This window comes from Cupressus sempervirens, chromosome 5, assembly GCF_028749045.1.
Source record: "Cupressus sempervirens isolate cs-2001-9-10 chromosome 5, ASM2874904v1, whole genome shotgun sequence".
In the NCBI taxonomy this organism is placed as follows: Eukaryota; Viridiplantae; Streptophyta; class Pinopsida; order Cupressales; family Cupressaceae; genus Cupressus; species Cupressus sempervirens.
The window spans coordinates 329,279,947-329,302,272 of record NC_143122.1 but is presented as its reverse complement, the minus strand read 5'-3'; the positions used below and the strand labels follow the sequence as shown (position 1 = coordinate 329,302,272).

General features: G+C 35.3%; 1 pseudogene; it reads left to right on the top strand.

Moving 5' to 3' along the window:
* The first annotated feature begins 3,505 nt into the window (after nt 1-3,505).
* LOC149556021 (putative truncated L-gulonolactone oxidase 7, mitochondrial pseudogene) overlaps nt 3,506-22,326 on the top strand; it is a 48,783-nt pseudogene continuing 29,962 nt past the window's right edge.

Below are 22,326 nucleotides of genomic sequence, written 5' to 3'. Positions count from 1 at the left end.
ACTATTGTCATAGTCTGGTGTCTGATTCTCTTATAGGTCCTTTCCCATAGTATTCAAATTCTCAATTATAGTATTTTTATTTTTTAGTTCTTCTCCAATCTTTTTAATCGTATTTTCCATGTCTCATCTTAATACTCCTTCCGATATTAGTTGCTTATAGTTCTTGGTTATGTTTCTCTCTATGTTACCTAGCTAATTATGACTTTATGAAAAACCATCACATTGATCTGAAATATATTTCCCATTTTTCTTTTGACTGTCTTTTTTATTTTCTTATCTTTGAGTCTTCTTAATATGATTCTCTTTATATTCTAAATTTAGAATGAGGTTGGAATGTGATTTGTGCTCCACATGCCCTAGTTTTAATTGATCACAAATATCATTTTGGGTTAAAAGAAGGTCATATGTTAATTTTTGATAGAATCTTACACTATCTTTTAGAATGTCTATATAATCCTTATTACTCTAGCATAGATTGCAAAGATTAAAGGTGCGAGCATTGAAGCTTATATTCTCATACCTTTTGATGAGTATATTTTTAGTCCAGATGATGGGGAGATCTATCCTTCTAGAGTACTCTAGCTCTTATTAAGACCTTTCTCTTGGTCTTGTTAGGGTAGCTTACTTTACCCCTACCTAGAGATCACTTCAAGGATCCCTCACCTCCTAATAGACCTCTCCACCAACTTCAAACCCTCTCACAATTCTCATCAACCTCCCTGTGGACCCATGGACTCTAGTTGCTCATTGTACCTCAAATTGGTTTGGGAACTTGGAAATGGCACTCCAAATAACATATCCCTTATTTGAGCCTAATTTTATCCATTAGACATGGATCTTTTATTGATATTCTAACCAATCCCTTGGTTTTGGGCTTTTAGGCCTTGTAGCCTTTTTACCGCCAATTAGGCCTCCTAGAAATAGGAAACTTAGTTTAGACTTAAAAATTGTCAAATGAGCCCCCAACTTTCATTGGGATTCCTTCTAAGGCTCTCCTAACCTCCAAGATTTCCTAGGTCTTGGGTTCCAATACCATCTATACATGTGCCTATTAGCAAACCACTATTTTTTAGGGTTTATAGGGCTTATGGACTAGTCTAAGTTCTAGGCATTCTTTTGGAGCCTTATGAAACTACTCTTTGTTCCTCCTTGCAACCACCTATCAAGGACTCACAACTCTTCCTCCTCCAACTCTTAATTGGCACAAACCAATCTTTTAGCAAGTTTTCTTTCTATTTTCCTGCATAAGTGACTATCCTAAATGCCTCAACACTCACCTAGGGCATGAAGGAAAAAATAGAAAGCCTACACTCCAAAGTTCATATTTATAACATTTATAGAGTCTACTACTTGATTCCAAGTGGCCATGGGATTCTCACCATGAGAACTCAAGTAGGAGACATTTTTACAAAATTAGTCTTGTCTAGGACAACAAACTAGTATAAACCTAAGGAATTTACAAAAGGACTAAGAATAGAATAAAAAATACAAACCAATCCATAAATATTTATTAAATAATGAACATCAACTTATCAATGCATAATAGCAAACCACTTTGTTGGCTCCCAAATTTATGGTTTTTGAATAACCTAATGATAGGAACAAATACATCTAGAGGTAGCTAATGACCATGTTCAACATACCTATTAGACATTGGGGGTAGCTATAAGGCTATACTCCTTCTTCTTCTTTATGATCTCCAAGACTTAGTTGGGTGAACCTATAGATTCCATTATGTGACCAATTGCCAAAACCATAAATTTGAATCTATATTTAGCAGATGAAAACCCCTAGATCTTCTATGCTTATGCAAACAAAATAGACTTGAAATAGCTAATAACATGACCTATGAACTTAATAAGATAAGTGAGGGAAAATCCTTTAGCTATTCAACATAACTAACACTAGTACATTTGCACCTATTTTTCTACCAAAATTTTTGGCCAAAGCTATGAATCCTCTTTATTTTTTGTTTTCATTCCTGTGTTGGTCAAAAAAAAAATTTATTTTCTCGTTTTAGTCAAAATTTCAACCAACTTTAGTTTGTCCAAGTTGAAAATATGCAAAGCTTTCCCAAGTTGGTCAAAATTTTGAACAACTTGAGTCATAATAGAGTTTTGACTAACAAAAATAGAGGCTCGAGTACGTGTTTCATGAGTTTAATAATTTTTTCATTTATTCTTTGGTGATTTCAAATTACCTACCAAATTACAGATTACAAATCACTATTAAACCAGATTATTGAGTTGCCCTTTGATTCTTGTTCATGTGGTCTCCATAGCATTTCAAATTAGCTACCAGATTACAGATTATGGATCACCATTGAGCCAGATTATTGAGTTGCCATTTGATTCATGTTCATGCGGTCTTCATAGGTAGACTCTTGTTCATGTGGTCTTCATAGCCAAATGTTTCTCGGGCCAGATCCAAAAGCATGACCCATTGAGTTGGATAGGTATCCATCCATCCAACATAATCCTTCTAGGGCTAAGTGATGGGTTCATTAGGGTTGCTCATATTGAACTTTGGTGATTTTGGATTAGCTCTTAGGATTTTGAATTAGCTCTAGTGATTTCGACCATTTTTGCTCATGCAAGTGCCTTTATATGTCTTAGACACCTCTGCCACTACACATCATTCCAAAAAATGGTGGGAGCTTTGTGAGTCACGATCAAGATTTGTGCACTACAAATGCTTCATTATGGAAATACCCAAATCCTTTATGTTAGATGATTATGTGATGAACCTCCTTATAGCAATATCGTGAGAATGCTCGAAATAACAGAATACAAAGTGATAGCAGAACTCAGAATGAATCTACTGATCGCAGGCCACCTCGAGGGGGTAACCTCCTTTGAGCAAGCTCAATACAATAAATTCGTCCGTGCCCATCAAGGGCCTCAACCTATTCTTATATACTGAGTACGATCTAGAAAAGTAATACTACCTATGCATGTGGGATAATAAAATATACTCACGGGACGACTTACAAAGCATATGCGTCCAACAACACTACTCTAACAAAATAAACAGAAGGAACACACAGGTTCCTAACATCCCCTCTCCCTTAGAAAAAAGCTTTGTCCTCAAAGCTTAAGGTGTGGAAATTGTTGTTGAATCTGAAGAAGGGGTTCCCAGGTAGCATCCTCTGGTTGCATGCCATGCCACTGAATCAAGACCTCAGAGATGGAGCGAGAGCGAAGCTGGCGAGTGCGCTGGTCAATGATTGCCACTGGCTCCAGGATAATGGATCCTTCCGTATCCATTTCAGGGAGAGTAGTTTGTGCTCTGACAGTGGTACCCAGAACTTTCTTTAGACAAGAAACATGAAAGACTGGATGAATGCGGGAAGGAGGAAGTTCCAATTTATAAGCAACTGAACCAATCTTCTGCAGAACCTTATAAGGCCCATAAAATTTTGGGGCCAGCTTATGACGCCCTTTCAGCTTTAGGGAGGATTGTTTGTATGGCTGTAGACGAAGAAAAACCATATCCCCAACTTGAAATGAGCGCTCAGAACGGTGTTGATCGGCTTGTTGTTTCATCTGATTACGGGCCATGTGAAGATTATCCTGTAAGGTACGAAGAATCTGATCCCTGCTGCGGAGAACTATGTCAACTGCCTGGACTGGTGAGCTGGTGGGAGTGTAGGGAAGGAGCACTGGAGGTGCCTGACCATAGACTGCTTCATATGGAGTCATTTTAGAGGCAGTGTGGTAAGAGGTATTGTACCACCATTCAGCTAAAGGGAGCCACTTGGCCCACTGATGTTGCTGTTCGGAAGTGAAGCAACGAAGATAAGTTTCCAAGCATTTATTGACAATTTCAGTTTGACCATCAGTTTGTGGGTGATAGCCCGAACTCATCTTCAGTTTGGTGCCAGTTTTCTGAAACAGTTCAGTCCAAAAATGACTGGTAAAAGTTGCATCACGATCAGAGACAATGGAAGAAGGGAGTCCATGAAGACGAAATATCTGGTCCATGAAGATTTGTGCAACAGAGGAGGCAGTATAGGGGTGGCTGAGGGCACAAAAATGACTATATTTCGAGAGACGATCAACTACAACCAAGATCACTGTCTTGCCACCGGATTTAGGAAGCCCTTCAATGAAATCCATAGAAATATCAGTCCAAATCCGTGTAGGGATGGGCAATGGTTCGAGCAAGCCAGGAAGGAGGGTCGTTTCACCCTTGTGGCGTTGGCAAGTATCACATTCAGCCACCATCTGTTGAATCGTCTGTTTCATCCCTTTCCAAAAGAAGTTTCTCCTTGCTCGCTCATAAGTTTTGAGGAAGCCTGAGTGCCCTGCTGAAGGAGAAGCATGGAGTTCATAAAAAATAGCCTGATGTAGAGCTGGGTTCTGAGGAAGCACTAGCCGACCCTTGTATCGAAGAGAAGCACCATCCCAAGAGTAATGTGGTATAGCAGAAGGATTATTGGCTAGCTGGTGAATGATTTGAGATAAAGAAGAGTCACTGTCATAGCCCTGCTGAACAGACACTAACCAATTGGGAATGGGCATAGAAATAGCGAAAAGGGAAGCTTGATTATCAAATGTGCGAGAAAGAGCATCTGCCACAATATTCTCCTTACCCTTCTTGTAGGTGATCTCATAATCATACCCCATGAGTTTGCTGACCCATTTCTGTTGTGTAGGAGAGGATACCCGTTGTTCCAGGAAGTATTTCAGACTTTGGTGATCGGTTCTGATGCAAAAATGACTCCCTAAGAGGTATGGCCGCCACTTCTGTACAGCATGCAAAATAGCCATCATTTCTTTTTCATAAGTAGAGAGGGCTAGATTCTTACCAGAGAGGGCTTTGATAGTGAACGCAATAGGATGGTCATCTTGCAGGAGAACAACACCCAATCCATTGCCGCAAGCATCACTCTCAATAGTGAAGGGTTTGGAAAAATCTGGCATTGCGAGAACAGGTGTACTGCACATAGCCTGTTTCAGTTGTTCAAATGCAGTCTCAGCAACAGGGGTCCAGGAGAAGGCATCCTTTTTTAACAGAGCTGTCAATGGTGCTGCAATTTTCCCGTAATCTTTGACAAACTTGCGGTAGTAGCCAGTCAACCCCAAAAAACCCCGAAGGCTCTTGAGAGTTTTAGGATGCGGCCAAGTTTTCATGGCATCTATTTTTGTAGGATCCACCCGCACTCCATGGTGTGCAACAATATGCCCGAGATACTCCACTTCCTCCTGGCCAAACACACATTTAGATAGTTTTGCACAGAGTTGATGATCAGAGAGAAGTTGCAAGACAAGCTCCAGATGATGGAGATGCTCAGCCCAAGTTTTGCTATATATGAGGATATCATCAAAGAAGACCAGAATGAATTTCCAGAGGTATGGTCGAAATATGTTATTCATCACTGCCTGAAATGTTGAAGGAGCATTCGGGAGGCCAAAGGGCATGACTAAAAATTCATAGTGACCATCATGTGTGCGGAAGGCAGTTTTAGGTATATCCTCTGCATTAACCCAAATTTGATGATACCCAGAACGAAGATCTAACTTGGAGAAAAAATGAGCCCCATGAAGTTCATCAAGAAGTTCATCAACAACTAGAATGGGAAACTTGTCCTTTATAGTGAGATGATTAAGTGCTCGGAAATCAATGCAGAGTCGCCATGACCCATCTTTTTTGCGAACAAGCAGGACTGGAGAAGAAAAGGAACTGGTACTAGGGTGAATAATACCTTGCTTCAGTAAGTCACGGACAAGTATCTCGATTTCGGTCTTCTGATGAAATGGGTAGCGGTAGGGCCTGATGTTGGGCGGAACACTGCCAGGAAGGAGCTGAATACGGTGGTCCTCTGGACGAGAAGGAGGTAATCCCACAGGTTCAGCAAATACACCAGAATACTTGTCCAAAATGTGTTGGAGATCGGCAGGAGTGCTAGAGACTGTTGATGGCTGCATCTGAATGGAATGGAGCTGAGCGATGACACCATGTGAATTCTTCTTAAGAAGTTTTTCCATACGGTGTGAACTGATGATGCTGAGAGACCCTGGTTGTAAGCCTTTCAAAGTGTGTTGGTGCCCCTCGGCTGAAAACTGCATCCAAAGTTCAGCAAAATCCCAGAGAATGGGGCCAAGAGTGCGTAACCATTGTGCACCCAAAACCACATCACAGCCACCTAAGGGTAAGGCAAACATGTCAGAGCGCATGTTATAATCGCCAATAGAGAGACGCACATTGCGACATTTCCCTTTACAAGGTAAAGTGCCCCCATTGGCAATCATGACTTCAAAGCTAGAGCAGGGATGGATAAAGCAATCAGCCTGTTTGGCTATTCGTGGATCAATGAAGTTATGAGTGCTACCAGAATCAATGAGTATAGTAAGAGGGATCTTCTTGAAGAAACCCTGGACCCGCATGGTTTGTGGAGTAGTGACTCCTGCCAAAGCATGGACAGATATCTCTGGTGGAGCTTCTGGTGAAGGAGGTTCAGGCTGGTGAGGCTCAACCTCATCATCCACTGTTTCCTGAGCATCTACATATTCTTCCAGTTCCGGTGGAGAATCCACATCCAAGAGATAGAGCTTTTGCTGAACACATCTATGGCCCCGAGACCATTTCTCATCACAATTATAACAAAGCCCTTTGTCTCGCCTGACTCGCATCTCTGTTTCAGACAAGTGCTTGATCGGAGTAGTTCTGGGAGCTGGTATGACTGGAGGGTTGTGAGAACCTGTATTTCTGAATGGAACAAAATTAGATCTGGAGCGTTGTAGAGCACTAATCTTGTCTTCCGCTAACTTAGCCAACCCAAGGGCTTCCATCATTGTAGTAGGTCGAAACATTTTGACTTCTGAGCGAATTGCATCCTTCAAACCACTGACAAAACAACTACGGAAGAATTCATCAGACAAGCCCTCTGGGTGATTAGCTAATTTTTCAAACTCTGTCTGGTATTCTCTTACAGTGCCTGTTTGACGCAGTTTAGTGAGTGCTCCTGTGAAATCATCAAAGGAACTAGGGCCAAAGCGCTCCAAAATGAGGGTGCACAATTCTCTCCATGTTGGGCCTACATTAGCCTTGATGTACCAACGGAACCATTGAAGAGCTTCATGTTCCAAATGAAAAGATGCAAGGGGAACTTTGTGGTTATCCAAAGTATTATGCAAGCTGAAATACTGCTCTGCCCTATAGATCCATCCAGTCGGATCAGAACCATCGAAGCGTGGAAAATCAAGCTTTGGTCCACGAAAATTGCCAGAAGAGGACCCAGTATCTCCTGAATGGTTTCGGCTCATGGCTGACTGCTGAAAGTTAAGACCCAGAATTTTGTCATCCAGATCTTGAAGTTTGGTTTTGAGGGATGCCATTTCTTCTTCCATGATTTTTGCTCCTGTACGCGTAACAACCATAAAGCAAGGTTTTTTTTTTTTTTTTTTTTTAATTTTTATTTTTATTTTTATGGAATGGGTAGAAGATTAGAAACAAAAACTTTTTTAGTTACGGCAAACTTGGATTTGGGTAAAACTCAGATAGGAAATGGGTGTTCGACGGGTGGTGGGAGACTATCTGGGGACAAGGGAAACAGAAAAATGAGGTTTCAAGAGTAGGGAGGCGAAATGAGGCGAACAGTCCAAGAGGGATAAGGGAGCAAAATGAGGAATTGAATCTTGTGGCTCAGTTTGGTGGCGATTGGATGAGAGGTGAAAAAGATAGGGCAAACCCTAAAATTAGATAAATGAGGGATTTAGGGCTTTGATATGTAAAATTTGGGGTTGGGTCGCCAAGGAAGGAAGTATGCGAAATGATATTGCAGACGTTCTGTGGAAGTATGAGCAGAAACAGAAAGCAAACAAGGAAGCTACGACTAAAAAACAGAAAAATTTTTACTTTATTTTTTTTTTTATTTTTATTTTTATTTTTTGAACAGTCGACTTAGAAAAATTTACTCACAGACAGAACAACTGAAAAGAGTTATTGCAATAACAAGAGATATTAGAAGTGAGAGGAACCTGCAGGCCACGACAGAAAAAGAAATTTGATGTAATTTCCACCCAGCGAGCCCAAGAGAGTGCTCTGATACCAGATGTGAGGAACCTCCTTATAGCAATATCGTGAGAATGCTCGAAATAACAGAATACAAAGTGATAGCAGAACTCAAAATGAATCTACTGATCGCAGGCCACTTCGAGGGGGTAACCTCCTTTGAGCAAGCTCAATACAATAAATTCGTCCGTGCCCATCAAGGGCCTCAACCTATTCTTATATACTGAGTACGATCTAGAAAAGTAATAATACCTATGCATGTGGGATAATAAAATATACTCACGGGACGACTTACAAAGCATATGCGTCCAACAACACTACTCTAACAAAATAAACAGAAGGAACACACAGGTTCCTAACAGATTACAACTATCATTTCAAAAGCTTGGTTTGTAACTTCAAAGAATTTAACAAATGAAAATTGTATAGCCAAAGGAACAATCCAATAGAAGCCTCTCACAAAAGATAATGTATAAACTAATTCTTGACTCGAGTTCAAATCTTGGCAATAGAATCTTGTTATTTTTGGTCTAGTGTTAGTTCTTTGATCTACAAAATTAGTCTTGCTTGATGGCATGCTGCTATTTGGAATGAAAGATGTATGTTCTATATCATATAAAGCATAATTCTTTGTTAGGTTTTCTTCTAAACCCCATATTCTTCAATCTTCTACAATGTGAGATTTCATGCCATAACTGTGATTTGTATCTCACTCTTTATTGGTGTTGTTGGAAAATTCACATAGGAACTCACTGTTTGGTATGTCTCCAACAACAAAGACTAAGGCTACATGATTGTTTGGTTTTATGAAGTGGAAGAAAGGGTTCCTATAAGGCTACATTATATAATGCCTAGGATCCCAATTTTATTTTCTATGCCCTAGTTGTATTCTTCCATGATTTTGCACTTGATTCATGAATAGGTAGAGGGGGAACAGGGGTAATCAAAAAAGGAAGAGTGAGGGGCACAGGGGTAACCAAGCCTTCCTTTTATGTAATGCGATGAATTAAATAGGTAAATTTCATTACTGACCTATAAATCTCATGTGTTTTCATTTTGAAATGTTACATTTGTACATATATTTGTTTTTTTATTAGGGTGAAACCCTTTTTTCCATTTTATAGTAGGTAAGTTAGAATAATGGAGCTATTCACTGCAGGAAATTGTGATATTGTGAAAAGAAATAGAGTGTCGAGCAATATACTCTGTGGGAACTAACTATGGTCTATCTAAAGGTCAAACACTGGTGATCACCTATTCAAGAAGCTACATCTTTTCCTTCACATAAACATTTGGAAATTATTGGGATAGTAACCCTAGATTGGCAAAGGGAAAATAAACATCTATATCTATAACAAGTCATAACCGTAACCATTAAACTCTCTTTGAGACTTGATATCAATTTTTTAATTTGCAAGATGTTGGTAACTGTTTGATAGAGACTTTCCTTTGATTGAATGAAGAATTGGATTTTGGGTTTTTTGAAATAATACCTTAAGTGTTTTCTTCCTTTTGTATTTGGAGAACTATGATCTGTTAAGATCTATACAAAGTTCTTTAAATTTGTTTTGTACTCAACTTGATGACATATAATCATATAGAGAACTCGTATTACTTAGTATGGAACAAGGAGTCCCATTATAGAGTTCCAATTATTTCTTTGTTTTGCCTTTGATTTGTATATATTTATATGTGTTATGAGAGTAGAACACTAATGTTGGTGACCTAGATTTGTGTGAAATTGCTCCACTTTAGTTACACACCTCTTACAAATAAGAATATAACTACATCAACAAGGTTGCCCTCCTCAATCAAAGCATCAACATTTTGCATTTTTACTCTATTTTTGGTCTCCTAAATAATTTTTCTTTCTCCATTTGTGGTCCTAATATGGCTAAATGGAAAAAGAATGTATGAAAGCTAGAATTACTGTAGTGTAAATTTGTGAACATAATTCTATAAGCATATCTTCTTCTTAATTTATGGTCATATAAGCATTAACTATCTCATTTTCAAGGGAGATCCTATTTATATGATTAGCTCTGGCATTTTTTTTTATTGGTTTTGGTATATTCTTTGCACTGTCATTAATCTTTGGGAAAGGCCAAACAAAGATATAAGACCATGACTGTCACCCTTATTAGGTCAGTGTTTCCTTCAAGGCTATTTCTCATGATACGTTCATATATCATATTCGTAACTGTCACATGTTAGGCATGTCAAATGTCTTCATTTTATTGTAAAATGCTTTGACCTGTAATTGAATCACTCTTTATGGTTTGTAATATGTTCTTCATGGTGATTATCTAGAGGTTCTACAATCTTTACTATTACTAGGACTTTCATCACATGCTTTTTCCCTGAGTCTTGATATTTGGACCCTAAAATTGTCCTTAGAAGATTTTGCTCAACTTCATTATATAAAAAACCTAACTTGTAGATACTTAAAAACAACTCTTGCCTATATTAGCATTTAGTCATATAATATGCACTCTTAATGGTACCATTACTTGTAAGTCTGCCACATCCCCTAAACATCCACTATCACAAATCCTCTTTTTGAGGGATGTCAATTGATTATTCTCTTTTACCTTGTCAAAGCTCATTCAAAACATTAATAGGTTGTTATCTACCTATTGAATGATCTCCTTTACTGACACTCAATCATAGTGCTTGCCACTATTGTACATCGATGCATCATATTATAAAAGTTTGTCACTTATTTTTCTATATTATTTCATGGTATTAAAAGCATAATGACTACTCCTTACAGATTTCATGCACTAGTACTAATTAGATGGTCACCATTATCATCAGTTGATAATCTTTTCTACCTTTATGACTATTTGACCCTATAGGTCAAGCTTGTGTTGAGATGACTGTCATGTAATGATCCTCTCTGCCTCTAATTATTTGGCCTATAGGTGATCCTCATTTTGAGATATGATTGTCATAAACATTTTTTTTGTGTTTCCCTCCAAATTATTGCTCCTCTACCATTCACAAATTAGTGGTTTGGCATGTTGTTCACTTGATCCATCTTGTTCTCAAGAAAAGTTGTTTCTTAGCTATGACCTTGATTGAAAAAAATGATGGGGCTCTTAAATTTTGCTCATAGCTTTGAATCTCTATTCCTTTCACCTCTATCACTCCTCACTTGTATGGTGCTTTCTATTTGTATTGTGTTCTAGCAGTCCTTCACAACTTCTTGTTGACTACTCCCTTACAGTAGTTTTAACTTTGATAGTCTTCCCAACGAACCACTTTAAGATTACATATGGTTATTAAGAACAATGCTTCCATCTTTTTTTGTCATTTAAGAGGAGCAACTCATGTCTAAGGAATCTATTATTGAGCATTGATCTTTTGATGCAACAGCCACCCTAATTTTTGTGACAATACTAATATGCCATTTCTAGTTAAATAATGACAACATAGTTTTGATGTGTTGGGCCACATCCAATTGTTTTGTCTGGCTTGAGCAAGTCGGTCATTTGAAAAGTGGGTTAAATCCAACAACTAACAATGATTTTTTCTTTGATGGAAAATATCTAAATAATGTAGTCACAATAGGATTGATAAGTGGACTTGTCACACACAGTGTAACCATTACTCTTCTCTTATTATGTTTACGTACAATTGATTATTCATTTAGGCTGATCTAGGTGACATAAAAAAAAGGAAGGAATAGAAATTGGTAGAAGTTTTTGGCTCATTAAGAACTACCATATTGATGGCAATAAGGAGATGATTACCATTGGCATGATGAACATTATAGGTCCATGTTTCTCTTGCTACCTCACAACGGGTATGTCTTTGGGCTTCTTATTTGTTTGGACTCCTACAACTTTAGGTTTTGAACTTAGTATGACACTAAAGTTTTTGTGTTTTTAGTATTGAATAGCCTTGATTTACTATACATGAGGTTTTTTCAGGAGTCTTTTAAAGGTTAGCTGTAAACTTCAATGCTAGTTGCAAGACAGTAGTATCAAACATTATGACCATTGGAGTGATGTTAGCTCTCCTCTTCTTGACTCCACTCTTTCACTAGTCCTTTCTTCCATTATAATTTCAGCCATGCTTGGCTTAATTGATATCCTTGGAGCTTATCATCTCTGGCAAGTGGACAAAACTAATTTCTTAGTCTGCATGGGAGCTTTTTTTGGAGTGGTCTTTGGAGATATCGAGATTGATCTTATCACAATGGTATGTTGATAATTTTTATTATTTCATTGTCAGAGACCCATGAAAAAATAAGTATACATTAGATTCATTTCAATAGTATTAGTTTTGAATTTAGTACCTCTTAAAATAAACTGGTAAAATAATTAATGAAGTGCTTGTTTTACTCAACAAAGTTTACATCCTTTCATTGCAGGTGGTCATTTCTATACTGAGATTGATAATGACCATTTCAAGGCCTCACACTGTAGCTCTTGGAAATATCCCAAACACCACAATATACAAAGATATTGAGCAGTATATGGATTCCATAAGAGTTCTAGGAATTATCATTCTACACATAGATTCTCCAATATATTTTGCCAACTCAAAATACTTAAGAGAAAGGTTAGTTATATATTTATCAATCAAACATTGTAAATAACATCTTCAAGAATCAATTCATTTTAAGTAATTTTTGAATCATTCATAGTAATGATTTACACCCACAAGTTTCCAATAAAATGTAGTACATGATCCTACACATTTCATCTTCATAAAGTATATTTATAGAAAAAATGGTCATATCACACATATTTACATGCCATGATCTACCATTGAACATAGGCTAATGAGATGGATAAAGGATGAAAAGGATCTTTGGGTTAAAGAAGATATTTTATAGTATGTTGTTCTGGATATGTCCTATAAGTTGTGAAATCCACCCATTTCTTCTACTTGCATAAATCTCATTATTTGTTATCACCCCATGAAAGAGGCTGCCTTCGAATGAATCAATTCCCCAATTTGATATTTAGTGTCACGTGGGTCAGATTTAATTGACTTGTTTAAGTAGTTCATATGAAATTATATTAACTTTTTAAGCTTCATCTACCATTTTATGTGATTCTAAATGATCTGCTTGCACAAATCAAAACATGTTTAAATAGTTCATATGAAAATATCTTAACTTTTTTAGCACGATCTACATTTTGATGGGGATTTTAGACAATCTAGTAAACTCTAAATTCTAGCATATTGAGTTTAAACTACATTTAAATGATGCACTCCTCTACTTTCATTCTTGAAGTTGTGGCCAACATTAACACCGATAGAATTAGAATGTTACAAGAGCTTAAGAGGGTCCTTGATAACAAGCATCTTTAGGTAAAAGATCATTTTTTTTTAAACTTCAATTTACATATCAATGTTACAAGGCTCATGGAATTACATAAGAAACATAAATTGATTTTAAAGTTGGTAAATAAGTTTTTTCAAAAGAGACAATGTTTTCATAGGAGAAGTATGTAATTATATAAGACAATATTCTACTTAGTTGAGCTTATATGGGTTTTAGCTAGAATTGGCCAATCTTGGTGTGAATTTGATGAAAAAATTCAATAAGGAAAAGTTTACAAAGTTTTTGGGCCAAAATTAATTGTTTGTAACTCTTTTTGATGGTATGACAATCTGCAATTTACTCCTAAATGCTCAATCTGATGTTTAATGTTCAAATGTTTCTCCTTAATATTCTTACAAGAAAATGAACTCTGTGGCCTTTCTACTTGATGTTGCAACCAAATATGTCTCCAACACTAATAGATTATTTTTCATCAATGGGAAAACTCTAGGCAAGCAAGATAGCTTGCAAATGTCTAGATCAAGCTTTAGTGGATTTGAACCATGAAAGTTGGAAGGGATTCTATGGAATGCCTATGGATCTAACTTCTGATCCATAAAAATTAGAGGAAATCCTATGAGAAACCTAAGGTGCTGACCCATGATAGCCAAACTTTGTTTCCAAGAGTTGCAAAAATTTATGAATTGATACTATAATGTGCTAGTTGTTGTCATGAATAGTTGTGTTTTGTGTTAAGACGGTTCATTGAACTTGACAAGTGATCATGATTGGATTGAAGACATATAGTAATACAACACTCAAACATATGTCATATGTCCAACATATATTGTAAACCATGTCTTGAGAAAATGATAGTAAGAGTAAATATTCCATCAATGAGACATCAATGACACAATCATCTAAATACAAAATACAAATATTCTTTCCAATTACTACCCCATTACAAAGTCAATTCATCCATCCTTGAAAATCTGATAAACTCAAATTAACTAAATAATTTATATTACTCAAATTCATTTATCTAATAATTCTCAGTAAGTGTGAGTGGCATTAGCAAGAAAGTTTCCTTGATGAAAAAAATAGAGAAGAACAGGTATTTTTTCATAATAAATGACTTTACATTAAGTGGGATCATAAATTTTGATTTATTTTCCAAGGCAATATTTATTTTCCAAGACAAGGTGATTCATAGAATCCTTGACGGGTTAGAAAAATAAAAGAATACATGGTGGCTTTCTATATTATAGAGGGATCTAACTCTTGTCAAATTGTCATGGGGTTTATCATATGGGAAACAACTTCTAATCATTCATTGTATTTGTCTTTTAAAAAATATATTTGAGTTCAGAAGGATTCATTTATCTTGTAAAATTGTAGGATTAGACCACCTAAGAGGTTTGTGCCCATAAAAAGATTAATATTTGGAAAGGACTCCTTACAAATTATTTCTTTCAAACTTGGAATGGAGAATGTTGGAAAATTTTGTGATATTGCTTTTCCAATTGAACCCTGTATGGCCCAATGAATGCAAATGCCATGGATGTTTGTGGCCAACCTTATTAGCATAGCAAAATATTTTTTTTATGATGTGAATCACAACTTTATAATGAAAAGGATGATTTTTTTTTTAATTTTAGGTATTCATCAAGAAGCTTCCCTCATCTTTTGTAATGCAATGGTTTAAACACACTTGTAAAAGCTTTCCATCAAAATAAATCTTTAGAACTTTAGGATGCTTATTGAAAGTCTCTGAATAGCGTAAGGGGATTCCTTATGTTAGGGCATTTAACAAGTCATTCTATTGATCCCAACATCATATCTGACCAATCAACTTGTTTTTAAAATCATCGCCATAAGAACAAAGTCACCTCCTATGTCGTCATATTGATAGAGATTTTTGCATGGACCTATCTCAACATCCTTCAAATGAAAGGCTACATTAAGTATGATAGGAGATGGAAATGTTGATGGCAATGATGATTACTAAAGGCTCACTAGGAGAAGTTTTATGTTTCCCTCACAGAAAAGAATCCGAAGGCTTCTACAAAAGAAAAAGATAGAGAAAGACATCATACAACTGCTAATTTTTTTTTTTTTTTTTTATATGCACTTCTTTCTCCTCCTCATAGCATGACAACGTTTTCTTCCCAAAGATGAAGGCATCAACACTTTAGTTATTTTCTGATGAAAATATCCTTGAGATACATGAGGATTTAGGATATTATTTTTGCATCTCAGTTATACAAGGGTAAATAAGTTTAGGTCAAGCCCACATAGAATGGCTTTCACCATCATGAGTTATGCCACAAAATCCAAGACAAATGAAATTCTAGGCACCCTTGTTAAGAAAATTCTTCCTAGCTTCTAATATAATCATCATCTTTTTTAGAGATTTTATTTCCTTTTTTCTTAGGTAATTTCATAACCAGGTTCTGATCATCTAATATATCAAGATATAACATAGAAGATCTACTTGTGGGTTTCTAACTTTTCTAGTCATTTAAAAGGAAGATCACAGTAGTAGTGTCCATACACAAATAATATTGAAATAGGTATCTTACTGATCACATTATCTCATTGTAAGGGGTGATTAGTTTAGCAAGATTGTATTGGACATTGGTTACCAACAAGATTCTTGAGTTTGGTCTTTTTCAGTGTTTGGCAATGTTGTTTGGCCCAATCTATGCTTGTGTAACCTTCATGAGCATTGCATTGTATCAAGAAACTATCCATTAGAGACTTTAAATTCCCTAGGAGCTCATAAAATTTGTTACACCTTTAAAGATCCAAAATTATTTGCTTCCAGAAATACCATGAAGAAAAAGCATTAATATAAACACCTTCAAGTATTTTCAAATATAGAAAAGCATAAATTCATTCAGAATCAACAATGTTCAGAAAACTAATCAGCTTAGGTGACATGTATTTTATTCAATTCACCCTCCTTATCCTTATTACTCTACTCCATTTTTACAAATCCTCATAAAAAAGTTCCCTTGGGAACCTAAATCCTAAACCTTATTTCTACATTTACAAAGGCAAGTATACCTATCTCTATTTTTGTATAGTTTATTGAATCTTTGTGACTACTTTAGGAAAAGGTTGGGCAATTATGGTATGGCTATTTTTTAGCCAATTTAATGCTTCAAGAATCACATTGAGGGGTTGTAGTGCATGTCATGTTCATTAGCGGGCTTAGATGCCAAGTATGGTGGAATTTATCATCACATTTTTAACGGGACCTGTCCTGAACATATCCCTTCGACTAAAATGCCTTTTGGGTGGCCATATTACTTTTGTATTGAAATATTTGGGTGGGATTCATTAGTTGTGAAAGCATTATTGGTACACAGTATCATGGGTTTAGTTTCCAGTGGGCAATTTGGGATTGTGCTTTCTATCTTTGTGGCGTGTGTATCTATTTGCTCATTCATTACTTATTAGATTTTGGGAAAATGAGGTTGTTAGGTAATAGTGAGTGGAAATATAATGTGTCAAATAAAGGAGATTCATAGATATACATTTTATTAGAAAGACTTTTTCAGAATGGATTTAGTTTTAAGTTTCTATAGATTTTGGGAGAGTGGAAAACCATTTAAATTGGTTATTTGACTCCACAACACCTGTAATCCATTTTGTCCTCTTGAAGTTTGGTGTCCTCATTGTCTAAATCCTATCCATCATTGCTTCTCTATGCTACAGACTATTGCATAGCTTATTACTTTTCCACAAACAAATGGATGAAGTTATCTCTTTCTTTCCTCCCAACTCCATTGCTGATTGCATTGCTCAATGAATTTCATATTTTTATTGCTAAAATAAATAATCTGACTCATTTTTATTGCATAGAGTGCTTCCAAACCTGAACCAAAAGATATCTTTCTATTTTAGGTAGTTATTAACTATTATTGCTAGTAAAGTTTTCATCTTCATCTTCCTTTTTAGTCCTGTTATATGAATTTCTTTAAATAAATCAAATGTAGGTTCCCCTTATAAAAAGAGCATGGCTAGTCTTACACACTACTATTCAAAATTGTACTTTTGAAGCACTTAAGGGAGAATAATTCCCATACCTTTGGTTAGTAGATTGCCCATTTTTACATAAGTGCCTTGAAATGTTACCATAAAAGTCTATGATCTTTTTTTTATCCTCCAAGCCATGTCAGTTTTAGTTCTAGGATGAAGGCCTTAATGCCTCATTGTTGTTGGAGATGTTAATACCAACCAATTGATAAGTTAATGAAAATTTCCTATGACATAAGTTCCTTTAGAGGTTTACCATAAAAGTTTGTGGTCTTTTTTTATCCTCCAAGCCATGTCAATTTTAGTTCTAGGTTGAAGGCCTTAATGCCTCCTTGTTGTTGGACATGTTAATACCAACCAATTGATAAGTTAATGCAAATTTCCTATGACCACAATGATTTTCTATAAAAATCATTCTTGTTGTAGGTTCGCCACCTCTCAATCCTTTACTATATATTTTAAAAGGTCCTTTTTTAGGGATTACAGTCTTCTTATTAGAGTCTGGTAATGTAATTTTTATTTGTTGAATAATCATTGTTTGAGTTCATATTGAATGCACTTTGTTGGTACACATGATATGATGTTTGTCATTATTGGATAATATTGCTTCATAGTCTACCAACATTTAGTATATTCAAATATTTAGTTGCAAGCTCCATAAATTTGAGACTTGTTATATTTTATAGTAATTTTATAACCACCTCACAGGTTTCCTTGAAATGAGATATATATAACATGTTGTTTCATTCTACTTTTTTTTATCATTCCAAATCCTTGAAAATCGAGCTACATACAGTGTGTCAAAAAAATTACCTATATTAAGGGATGACATAAGAAAAATAGGAAATGATGAAGTAGTGAAGACCCTTGGTTAATACAATTTATCACAACTCAAGATTATGTTTAGTTTTGCATGAGACTAACATTTATAGTTAGAAGCTTTTTTCGTAATTGTAAACTCTAAAATATGAATAAAAAGCATCTTTTTTTTGTATCATCCTAATGTAGGAATGGGATTTGTTCTCTATTCTGATGTTTTTTTCAGCAATAATATTGAGCAATATTATTGAAGCATTGTTAGTGCCTACCTTCTTTTACAATAGTAACCAATGATCAGTTGAGTCCATTTGGTGCATTACAACTTAGACATAATTTGATACATAACATTTTTTTGGTTATTGATTTGTAGTATGTATTCAATCCATTGCTAGAGTATAACAGATTTAATCTAAGCTTTTGAAATTTGAATGTGGTGTCTTCTCAAACTGTGACTTCTGTGGCTGAGAAGCAATTTTCTTATGGAGGAATTTGGTAATTATTATAAATAATTTAGAATGCCTATTAATTCTACTAGCCAATGTTCTTACTATTGACATTTAGGAAATTATATTTTGAAGAAAATTGCTAATTGAAATCTCTGTTATCAATTGGCAATGACATCTACATTAGGGATTTTTATACTTCTACATGCAAGATGCCAAGAAATCATTGTTTGGCATTAATATTGCTTGCAAGTTGGGAGTTTGGTATTTTTATCAATAGCCTACTCTTAGCGTTGAATGTTCTAAAGCATATTAGAGGGGTTTATAGCCCTATTAGGTAGAGTATATCACATCATAGTTGGGTGATTTCATAGTGTTGTTGAGAATTATTCTTTTCTACACTTAGGTGACTGAAATCCCAATCCTTTGGTATGTCTAATTTGCTATTGGAACCATCTTTGGCATGACTTATACTGTAGAGATTAGTGTTTCAAATCTCTATTCATGGTAGAGGGTTTATTCAACATTTTGTGGTCTCTCCCATTTCAGCATTTTTTGGTCTCTCCCATTTCAACATTTCCTCACATAGCTAGCAGTGTTCATTTCTAATGATCTTGGAGCTACATTTGGGAGCATTGGAGATAGACTATAATCCCGTTGAGGCTAATAATTATAGATCAGATATTTCAACAAATTACTAGGCTCTTTACTATTATTGAAGAATAACTAAATTGTATTTGGTGAAAATTGTTTATTCAAGGGAGTTAATTAAAAGTGGAATTTACTTTTTTTTTGAAATTGTTATTCCACCATTGCATTTAGTTAGTCTCTAGTCGAATAAGTGGGGTTCTATTATTATTTTGGCATTATTTCAGATATTGAGGAAAATCTAAATCTCACATTTCAAAAACTTAAGATTGAAGCTAACAAGCTCTAGAAACACATATTTTGTTCATTATTGTTAGCGAGAGTTAGTTTGGGCTCAATGCAATGGTATCAAAGCGATTTCTTGTTAGTTTGGAGGGAATTGAGCTTAGTGACATTGGGATCGATGCTTTGTTTAGAGTTTGTTCAGTGCATTATTTAGGGAGTTTTTATTTAACATTATGCATAGGAAATTTAATCTAGGAAGACATTACACCTATAGAGATCACACTTCCCAACTTAAGGATGGAGAATAGGATATATGGTTTGGGATAAGTTTTAAATTAGTAAGCAATATTTTTTGTTGTTTAAAGTGAATATTGGAAGTTACAGTAGATAGTTAAAGTTCAACATACCATGGTGGTATTTATTTTTTGTTTGTATTCTAGCGTTGCATTGTTATGTCCCTATTTTTGAGAATCTAGTGAGGCCATTGTGCTTCACCAAGTGTTCTATACAACGGAAAGCATAAAGTGCAATAAAATAATTAATATTTAACAACTTGTTCCTCATAAAAAATAAACTTATTGATGCATTACTATAGAAGCAAAATTGATTTTCATTAATACAAAGACACAACTCTAATTTTAAGATTAAATGTTGCCAAATTTAATCAAATTATTCCTAGGCTTTATTTTCTTGTGTAAAAGAAGATAGATGTTGATGTGTATGTTTCATAATGTTGGTCCATTGGTATTCATGAAGACTCATCTTTTGGTGCGACTTGTCTGCAGATGATGTTCTATATTTGAAGATAGATAACATCATAGTCATTAGTTTTTCAACAATAAAATGGCTCAATATTTTTGTTTTATGTGTTTGCAGTGATAAGTGATAAGAGTATTATATTCTCTCTTTCTGTAGATAAGTTAAAACTTCTATGTTGTGAAGGCTTGAGTTTTCTAAATGTTCTGCTGAACCATACATGTTTTGCTACTTGCGAAGGTTATGTTGAATGTTTCTATTTTCTTTGTGACCTATGATGGTTTTATTAGAGTCACAATGATGCTTTGGATCTAGTTTTATCTTTCTTCATATCTATCATACTTAAGCTTTCCATGGTTATGGTTATGGTGCAACTCTATTATTGTTACCGGCACATATATGCCACCGTGTTTATGATGTAGTTGTAGCATCAAATGTTATTGGAGATGAAACAACTCTTCCCATAACTGTCACTATCCATGTTGAAGTGCAAGTGTCATTAGGCATTACACTAGGTTGGGATTACCTTGCTTTCTCATAATAGTCTTTTTGAGATCACTTTTTATGATCATCACGATTTATTGTATTTTGCAAAAGGTTTAATTAAGATTGTGATTGTATAGCTCTTTATATTTGAGGTTTATGAAATCTTCAAATAATTTGCAGATACATCTATTGTTCCTTTGTGTTAGAGTAAAACTCAAACAAAGAAGATGAGATTTCAAAAAATGAATTTTGAACTTCAAATTCAATCACATAATCACCATGGATAGAGCAAAAATTTGGTGTACATAAACATAATGAATTAAAGACATAACTTGTTAAATATTGAACTAGAAGATTATAATTTATTTAATGATAGATGGAAGATTACACAAGACATCATACACATATTTGAGGGTTAAAAACCTCCAATTGAGGGTGAAAATATTCACTTCAAAACTTAATAAAAACCAATAACTGTCACTGCAATTCTAGGCACAGTCTGTTGTTTCGTACTATAGCTATACAATGACATTTGTCAACCCTTGCATTAGGGTTCCCCAAGACAGTTATAGCCTTCTCCTCAGTTTTTGTGTTTGATTAGGGCCTTTTTTTAGCCTCTAAGAAAAGTTAGGAAATAAAAAGAGAAAAGTGGCTAGCAACTTTTTGTTGCTTGAGCAACTTTTTCTAATACATTGCAAATGACCATTGTAGGTAATACATGATGCCATCTCAAAGGAATTTCAGCAACATTCAGTTGGCTGAGGTAAGTGCATCCATTTTAATAAAGGCTCACAAAAGTAGGTCAGAACACCATCTCCTATATGACTACATAAATGAAATCGTATTGGAAATATTAGGATCATTCCTTAATTAATTATCATTCCTAGGTGAGACCAACAAAAACTTGTTCTAAAATATCCAGGGTATATCCGGTAAGTAATAATAGTGTTGAGCATAAGTGTCATGTGGACATATTTCTCCAAGAAAAGAACTTCTAAAGGCTCTATAGCATTGCCACATGAACTTCAAGTTCCATGTGATGCACATTAAGATGAAATGAAATAAGGAAGGGGAAGCTACCTTGCCTAGATTGGAGGATCACAAAATAGAACTGGGACCATCCAAGTAGGGGTGTAGATGGGAAGAGAGTGATGAAAAAAATAAGTGTGGAGATCTTCATGAAGAACCTTGCTTTACTCGTATCAACATTTTCCCTTTGAGGCTACCCTAGAGAATTTCACGACCGAGATAAATTAACAAAGAATGAAGGAAAGGAAAGAAAGAGAAGCTCCTATAGAAGTATTATCACTTTAAATTGTCATTATTGGTTACTAGTGGTTGAGGTTGTGGATCACCCCTATAGGCAGTTCATTCAAGGTGATAAGATTCTTAGAGGGATGGAAGGCACAATGGGTTGGTCCACATGAGTGGATAGATAGAACATTGATAGAGTTAGAAGTTTCAAAGTTATTTTGAAATATATTTTGTATATGCAATGCATATGTTTGTCATGTTTCTATTCAGTGCTTACCTTGTCATAATAGTTTCTCTCATATTTTGGTTATATAGGCTATAATCAATGATGCAAGTTGTGCTTCTATCATATAG